Source organism: Cebidichthys violaceus, unplaced genomic scaffold (genome assembly GCF_023349555.1).
Source record: "Cebidichthys violaceus isolate CVI_PGR_0920_01 unplaced genomic scaffold, fCebVio1.0.p SCAF_19, whole genome shotgun sequence".
Lineage (NCBI taxonomy): Eukaryota > Metazoa > Chordata > Actinopteri > Perciformes > Stichaeidae > Cebidichthys > Cebidichthys violaceus.
In genome coordinates, this window is record NW_027176361.1 from 9,391,254 (window position 1) to 9,401,114 (window position 9,861).

Here is a 9,861-nt window from a genome sequence, read left to right on the forward strand (position 1 = left end):
AGGATCCTCAAAGAGAGGTGAGAAAGAGGAGGGAGGAACATATTGTGAACCAGGATATGTATTATAGGACACAGTGTCTACCTGAAGGACTCTCCCACTGGGCTCACACAGAGCACTGTGTGCAGATTGTTCCTGACTCGCTCTATCAGGTAGCTGAGCAGGGAGTCAGGAGGCTCCACTACATTGGTTCTCCTGGCAGACTCTTACATTGCACATCTAGAGAGACAACAATTACATGTTATGACAGTTGGAATTAGCTTTTCAATTTTCTTGAGACATTTTTTAAAATATAAACTTTAATGATCTACAGATGCACATGATCCCATAGCTTGTGAGTTGATTCCATATTGGAGGCTGTATGTTATTTCAAGAGCAGACTGTAGGTCAGCCACTACAGTCAGGTCAGTCTTGCATGACACAGCTATTGTCTTAAAAGAACCTTCACTCTTGGCAAAAACTGCATCGTAATGATCAAATCAATCTTAACTTAATAACATAATTCATATTTTGGGCTTAAATACTGATGTGGAAAACAGAGAAAAGTAAAACATTGCGAAATGTTAAATGAGCTGCTTTGATAAAGACAACAACCCTACTACTACAACTACTATAAAATATATGCTGGTGTTTTGATGGAGCCAATGCATTCAGAGTATTTTAAACCAAACCTCAATAATTAGTGGGTAAAACTTCAGCCTCAATCATTTTCCCCACTACCTTTGATTTTAAAATTGAGTTAATTTAAGCCATAAATTAATTGTTAATACAAGTAAGCAAATAGACATGAAAATAAACAGGGAATAGAATTAGACAGATGCACAAAAAGATTTGAAGACTATACATACCTCAACAAACTGTTCTGCTCATAGAGGTTAGGTACCTCACCAGAGCTCAGGATATTATTGATGTCCTCTGGGAAGGATTCTACGATCTGGGTGCCATTGAACAGCCTCTTGTCCACACCAGCCAACCGGTACAGCTTCTTGATGTCTGAAAGAAATAACAGAAAATATAATATATAATGTAGCTGACTGAAAATGGGATGAGAGGAACTGACTGTACAAAGGAAGAGTAATTCATTAAAAATCAAATTCAGGTGGATCCGCCAGTTGCTAAAATTTGCCATGCTTTACACTGAATATTGAAGGATATACTGTACTTGAGTCCATAGTTGTTCTAATGTTTTTTCTGTTCTTTTTTAAATTTTGACTACCTTTCAATTGTGTCAAATCTGTTCTAATGTTTGCCATCAGTGGAGTGTTGATCCATGATGTTTCTATAGTAATGTGGAGCTATTGACTTGCTGTGGCGTGTGGTAAAGTGGCAGATTGACAGCAGTGTGTAGAGAGCAGAGCCCGGTGCTGAGAGGCCTTCTCTCTCTCAGCTACAGGGTAGCTTTTAGCTGAGCCTCCTGCTCTGTGTCACAAAGGAGCTTCAAACTGGGTCTGAAAAACAAAACTGGCACACATCAGCCAGCTCTGACTGGGGGATCCCGAGGCGCTCCCAGGCCAGTTTGTAGATATAATCCCTCCACCTGGTCCTGGGCCTCCCTCGGGGTCTCCTCCCAGCTGGTCGTGTCTGGAACACCTCGCTAGGGAGGCGCCCAGGTGGCATCCTTACCAGATGCCCGAACCACCTCAACTGGCTCCTTTCCACGCAAAGGAGCAGCGACTCTACTCCGAGTCTCTCACGGATGACCGAACTTCTCACCCTATCTCTAAGGGAGATGCCAGCCACCCTCCTGAGGAAACCCATTTCGGCCGCTTGTACCCGCAATCTAATTATTTCGGTCATGACCCAGTCCACATGACCATAGGTGAGGGTAGGAACGAAGATTGCCCGGTAGATAGAGAGCTTTGCCTTGCGGCTCAGCTCTCTTTTCGTCACAACGGTGCGGTAGAGCGACTGCAATACCTCCCCAGCTGCTCCGATTCTCCAACCAATCTCACGTTCCATTGTTCCCTCACTCGCGAACAAGACCCTGAGGTACTTGAACTCTTTCACTTGGGGTAAGGACTCATTCCCTACCCGGAGTGGGCAATCCACCGGTTTCCTGCTGAGAACCATGGCCTCAGATTTAGAGGTGCTGATCCTCATCCCAACCGCTTCACACTCGGCTGCGAACTGATCCAGTGAGTGCTGAAGGTCACAGCCCAATGAAAACATCAGGACCACATCATCTGCAAACAGCAGCGATGCAATCCTCAGCCCACCGAACTGTAAACACTCCTCCCCACGACTACGCCTCGATATCCTGCCCATGAATACCACAAACAGGATTGGTGACAAAGCGCAGCCCTGGCGGGGAGCCATCACCTTAACGTGGTGGAGAGGTTTGAGTGCCCCCATGACCCTGACGGCTATGTTGTCTGGAGCCTAGAGCTCCTGGTAGGGTCTCCCATGGCAAATTGGTCTCAGGTGAAGGGCCAGACTAAGCAATGGTTCAAAAACCCTAATGAAAAAACAGAGAAGAGTCGAGGAGACCCTGCCCTGAGGCAGTTGCAAGGTACCGACAGACCCGAAGGGCTACAGCCGCTGCCGTGAAGGAGGCAAAGCAGCGGGTGTGGGAAGAATTCGGAGTAGCCATGGAGAAGGACTTTCGGTCGGCACCAAGGTGTTTCTGGAAAACCATCCGGAACCTCAGGAGGGGGAAAGGGGGAAACATCCAAGCTGTATACAGTAAGGATGGGAACAATGCGGATTCCGTCCTGGCTGTGGAACAACGGACCAGCTCTTCACTCTCGCAAGGATCCTGGAGGGGGCTTGGGAATACGCCCATCCGGTCTATATGTGTTTTGTGGACCTGGAGGCGTATGACCAGGTCCCACGGGAGATACTGTGGGAGGTGCTGAGAGAGTATGGGGTGAGGGGGCCACTTCTGGGGGCCATCCAATCCCTGTACGCCCAAAACGAGAGCTGTGTCCGGGTCCTCGGCAGTAAGTCGGACTCGTTTCCGGTGAGGGTTGGCCTCTGCCAGGGCTGCGCTTTGTCATATTCTGATTTTTTCTGATTTGCATTTCAACAGGACAAACAGGACATTGTTAGGTAGCATTTCAAAATTAAAGCCCTTCAAAATCTCATTCACGAGCATATTTCAAATCACATTTATGAGACAATTAGACTCATTTCAAATTTGATGTTAGAGGAAACGGTGCATAGTTACAACATCATTTCACTTCAGGTTAATAGCAGACCGCCTCAAGGTGTCACTCAGAGAGAACCGGGACATTCTGAGTTAGCATTTCAGCCCTTCAAAATCTCATTCACGAGCCAACTTCAAATCACATTGAGACAATTAGTCTAATTTCAGATTTGATGTTAGAGGAAACGGTGCATAGTTACAACATCATTTCACTTCAGGTTAATGGCAGACCACCTCAAGGTGTCACTCAGAGAGAACCGGGACATTCTGAGTTAGCATTTCAGAATAAAAGCCCTTCAAAATCTCATTCACGAGCCAATTTCAAATCACATTTATGAGACAATTAGACTCATTTCAGATTTGATGTTAGAGGAAACGGTGCATAGTTACAACATCATTTCACTTCAGCTTAATAGCAGACCACCTCAAGGTGTCACTCAGAAAAAAACAGGACAATCTGATGTAGCATTTCAAAATAAAAGCCCTTTAAAATCTCATTCACGAGCCAATTTCAAATCACATTGAAACAATTAGTCTAATTTCAGATTTGATGTTAGAGGAAACAATGCATAGTTACAACATCATTTCACTTCAGGTTAATGGCAGACCACCTCAAGGTGTCACTCAGAAAAAAAACAGGACAATCTGATGTAGCATTTCAAAATAAAAGCCCTTCAAAATCTAATTCACGAGCCAACTTCAAATCACATTGAGACAATTAGTCTAATTTCAGATTTGATGTTAGAGGAAACGGTGCATAGTTACAACATCATTTCACTTCAGGTTAATGGCAGACCACCTCAAGGTGTCACTCAGAGAGAACCGGGACATTCTGAGTAAGTATTTCAGGATGAAAGCCCTTCAAAATCTCATTCACGAGCCAATTTCAAATCACATTTATGAGACAATTAGACTCATTTCAGATTTGATGTTAGAGGAAACGGTGCATAGTTACAACATAATTTCACTTCAGGTTAATAGCAGACCACCTCAAGGTGTCACTCAGAAAAAAACAGGACAATCTGATGTAGCATTTCAAAATAAAAGCCCTTTAAAATCTCATTCACGAGCCAATTTCAAATCACATTGAGACAATTAGTCTAATTTCAGATTTGATGTTAGAGGAAACGGTGCATAGTTACAACATCATTTCACTTCAGGTTAATGGCAGACCACCTCAAGGTGTCACTCAGAGAGAACCGGGACATTCTGAGTAAGTATTTCAGAATGAAAGCCCTTCAAAATCTCATTCACGAGCCAATTTCAAATCACATTTATGAGACAATTAGACTCATTTCAGATTTGATGTTAGAGGAAACGGTGCATAGTTACAACATCATTTCACTTCAGGTTAATAGCAGACCACCTCAAGGTGTCACTCAGAAAAAAAACAGGACATTCTGATGTAGCATTTCAAAATTAAAGCCCTTCAAAATCTCATTCACGAGCCAACTTCAAATCACATTTATGAGACTAGTCTAATTTCAGATTTGACGTAAGAGGAAACGGTGCATAGTTACAACATCATTTCACTTCAGGTTAATAGCAGTCCCTGAAATCATCACCAATACCCAGACAATGAAGAAGAAAACCATTCACAGACGGATATGTCCTGGACTTCAGCTAAGGGACAACGATGCAGAATGACACAAGGAGGCTTCAACTATAGCAAATATGCACAATGATTGTTAGGTCAGAGAATTGGTGAAAAAAATGTATGTGGTGCCTAAAATACTCATGGATCCAGACTAGAATGGGTGGAATAGAAAATAAAAGACATGGAGAACCACTGTGACCTAAGTCTCATAATAAACAGGTTAAATTAAATATGAACACATTACCATACCAATGTGAGGCTTAGTATAAAGGCCTTTCCTAAGTTGAACTTCCTTTGTGAAACAGGTACAGAAACAAGTACTGTACGTATGTATGTACCTACGTATGCATGTGCTGTGTGTGTACTTGTATCGACCTAACCCATCTCTATGTATTACTGTGTACATTGGATATATCCCTGAGGTTGAAGAGTCAGTGGATCTTGGCTGCAGAGGAAAGAAAACGAGCTGTAACACCATAACACAGTTCTAATGTGGCCCGAGTCAAAATGTCTCCTTACTCCCCTGTAGTTTTCAGTTGATCATGGTACTGTAGATCTGCCTGATTTGAGACTCCTGCATGCAGAAAAGACAGCTCTGTTCAAGTTTGGTACATCGTGTCAATGATACTGTCATGTCAACCATATGCATGGATTTCAATGTGGTACTGGTTGAGGGAAGAAGAACAGAATAGGAGTGAAAATTCAATTTCATGTTGTCCACTTCACACATTCAAGAGTCATTGCAACTCAAGTGTTGACAGGTGTTTAGTTCTTGAATGCAATATGGCTCCAGTAATTTTCAAAAGCAAATCTATTTTGTTCTCTAGTGGCAAAACAAACAGCATGGTGAAGAGTGGAGTCCAGAGAGGCACTAGGAATAGAATGAGAAAAAAAGATGGACCGGGACAGGTTAAAAGGAGCACAACAACAGAGATGAAAGAATGACAGAACATGTAAAAAGAATGAGAAAAGACAAGAGGTGAGCTGGAAAGAGAGTGTAGCAATAAGTGGAGGGAGCAAGGACAGTATACAACATGCCAAATAACAGAACACAAGCAAAGCAACAAACAAAAAGGAAAACAAAGTGTTGGATATGAAAGTGTGCAATTTTGCAGTGGTTATCATTATAGCTACATTTTAATCAGGGTCATTCTTGTATGGCGAGATGAAAAACTACTATTTTATATTTAAATCGACTCTGTAAGCAGCTAGAGATGTGAGTCTTCCCTCCACCAGGGGGCCCCATGAACGCCAACAAGAACTTGTCCTAACAAAGCAGGCACACACAAACGTAACAGAAAACAGCAGAAGACCATCAACTTCCTGTCCCGCGGGTTAGTGGCTTGAGTTTAATGGCCTCAGTAACACACACACACACACACACACACACACACACACACACACACACACACACACACACACACACACACACACACACACACACACACACACACACACACACACTAAACATATTACACACCTAAAGTTCTTGTTCCATTTACTGAGAGAGAATAGAAATGAAGATGTGATCATACAGGACGCAATAAGAAGGCAGTTCTCAGTGAGATATTAAGGATTCGTGTGTGTGTGCGTATACTTATCTGAACAGGGTAGTGATAAGCTCATACAAAGTCCCACTCGAAACCCACGAGCTTCCTCAAGAGGGTGCACACATGCCGCCTTCAAGGATGTCCCTTTCTTTTGGACCGTTCTCCCGCTCTTCTTGCTGCACACCTGTCCCTGACGTGCCTTTGTCCTTCTCTCTGGGTTGATTCCAACACAGCTTCTGGCAAGCATGGCACGGTAAAACAAAAATAAATAAACGTGAGTCAAACCACTTGTTAACAGCCACCACATATTGTTAGCATAATCGTTCTTTTTCCTACTTTATGTTTATAATGCATATTAGGTATATGGGAAAATGGTGCTATATTTATTGCTAATACTGCTTACTTTCCTTATGTTTTGTCACATCATTGGAATGTGCAAATAACATTCAGGGTTTTTGATAACTTGACGATTTTTGTACATAAGTACGCGTCTTTATTACAGTCGTGGTGTTTCGCCATGTGGTTGTTTTCAGTACTGCAACTACATTATTTGGCCACTAGGGGGCTCTGTGGACCACAGAATAGTTTATTCTGGCTAGCAATTAATCAAGTGTATTTCTAGTGATTGTAACCTAAATCAATGGTTCTCAAAGAGGGGTCTGCGAAATAATTTACTAATAATTCTAAAATTGTGGTGAAAAGTTAAAAAGTGCATATCTACAGATGGGAACCAAAGCCAGGCGCCAGCCAGGCTGAAGCAAAATATAATTATAAAGCACCCCCGATTCAATATGAGATTGTGTTATGTTTATCACTATGAAACGGATCTGAAGGAGCCTGACCCTGATATTGGAGGTTGAAGTTGTAGTAGCATAGCAGAAGGGCTATCAACAGGTGAGGTGCTTGAGGACAGCTGCCGAGGTGGTCACAGCACTACTTATTGGATCTGAAGAAAGAAGAACACAAAGTCTTACTCTCACCGTTTGTTTCTTTTTCATTGTTGAGCGAAATAGTACGTACATTACCGGCATCAACTGAACTAAGTTAATTACCTTGGAATTTCCAGCCATCGAGGAGTTTCCTACACTGGATGGGCCTGATGAAGTCCACCATGTCCTCCTCTCGTACATGTTTCAGGCCTTGTCTGCTTTCTACTCCCTGCAGTAACAGCTTTTCAACCAATAACTTTATCTTTTCTTCAGGAGTGTGGCCTGGATGATCTCCCGGACCCTTTCATGGGTGTCGTCAGACACTACGCTAGGGATGGGACAGAACGGTGCGATGTGATTACAGACAAGCCCAGCATACTGTATTCTGGCAAAGGGTAATAGTCTTTTAGCTCTTCCTGTGCAATACAAAAGTATTGCGCCGTTGTATTCTCTGTGTTGGATAGACAATGCACCCCTTGGTCTACTCGAAAGACAGACTGGCATTTTTCAGTCACTAAATCTACCAGGGTACTTTTGGTAATGAGAATCAACTTAATCTTACCAAAGAGCAGTTGGGTATTACCAGCTCATCATTTTGTTCCAACACAGCACATGTTCTTTTTGTAAAGTGCACCTTTTACTTGAACTTGGTGTGCAGAGACCGTGTCAGATGGTAGCACACCAAGGTGTGCAACAGATTGTTTTATCTTGTCGTAGTCATTTACATAGAAATCTGAACTTCTTTCAACAACTGCAGGTGGTGGGAACACAGCACCAGTGCTTAAGTAAGCTTGTAGTAGCTCATGTCTTTCACTGAGAGTGGAGCACAAGTTCTTAAAGTTGTGCAATTTCCGAGCACACTGTTTGAAGTATGTGTGCTTACTTTCAAAACGTAGGGTCCACAAGCGAATAAGTGGGCCGAAGCACATTATGAGGTCTGGATAATGCAATACATTATGGTGCTTTGGCTTTAATGGACGACCGGGGAAAGTCTCTTGTTACTGACAATGTATTCCTCTATCAGTACTTTCAAGTAGGCTATCTGGCCTCTGGTAATGGAAGGTGCGCAAATTAGCTCGACAATTTGTCTAAGCTGTAATACAAGTTGCCACACTTCATTTTCAACTGGACTATGAATCTTGTCCCCTATCAAGACTGGCAGGACTCTGAGTAGTGTCCAATTCTGGACAGCACGTCCGCTTAACTTTTCACTTCCAGGATCAACAACACATGGTTTGTTATTGGCATCATTGCCAAGATATCGTAAGTGAGTTATGCGCTGATTTAATTGCAATTAAGTGAACTCCTTCAAAAAGCTCATGGCCCAAGCAAGGCAATAAACCAGGGTTACAAACATGAAAAAAGCAAGTTTATTAAACTTGGAATCAGAGTTAACACCAACAGATGAGTGTAGATAATTTGCAATTGTCTGCTACACATTATTTTGATCGGGCTCAACTGTTCTTAGAGGACCTGGCCAGTGGTGTGGAAATAAATGTTGCACGATCTATGTCACAAAATCTGCAAAAGTGAGTACTCCTGCTTAAGTTTTCTATGAAACCACTGATGCAGGATGGCATCAAATCTTCCTATTTCAATATTAGAATTTATATTTCTGCAAATATAACTTTTTCATAAAATGCTAAATATAATATATACTTGAGTTATTGAAGAAAAACCATCTTCTCCTTTTACTTCATCACATTACATCAACTATTTCTTTAACATTGAGATGCGCGTTGGTCGTTGTTGTGGTATTTTGTTGTCAAGGGACAAGAGCGCGATCATGTTGGATTAATGTAGCCACGTTTCACTGCGCGTCATGACGCACGTAGCTCAATGCATATTAAATACGGTGACGCTGTTTACTGCTAACCGTTGACCGTTTTGTCCACACAAACATTGAAGTCTTTACAATTGTTTGGTGCAGAATAAATGTCTTTGACCAGAAGTCACGAGAACGCAACTGGTAAAGCCGTGCGTAAAAGCGCGCAGCCATCAGCTGTTCTCCTCTTCAAACAATTATGAAGCGCTCTTCATGTGCAACTTATGATAAAAAGCTTTTTCATGATAAACCCGACACAGTTGTTAAGGAGGTATATATATATATTATAGTAGTAATACTGAGAACAATATCAATACATTTTGAATATACATCATCAAAATATCCATCTTTGTAAAATACAATTCCCCAACATTAACAAATAATAATAATAATAATAATAATAATAATAATAATAATAATAATAATAATGTTTGTCATGAAGTGTCACATGAAGGCAGCATTAATTGATTCTCATTCCCTCATCTGTTCAAACTAACAGAGGCAGAGCTGCACTATGTTTGATGTTATTGTTCAAATATTAAAAAGGCACAGCCTCTTGTGTGTTGGTGACTTGCTGACACAGTTTATGGATATGCTGTCGTTTTTCCTAATTTAATCTTTGACTGTTGCTCAATGTAATCCAGAAATATTTCATGTTATGAGAAATCCTTACAGTTTAAATTTTTTCCCTCTCAGCTGTTGAGAACTTTGTCGTGGAACTTCTTGCGCCAGAACTGATCATCGGGATCTTCATGCTCTTCCTGATCGATGAGGAAGAGGTAGGTGAGGTTCATAATGATGTTGTGCATGACGATCAG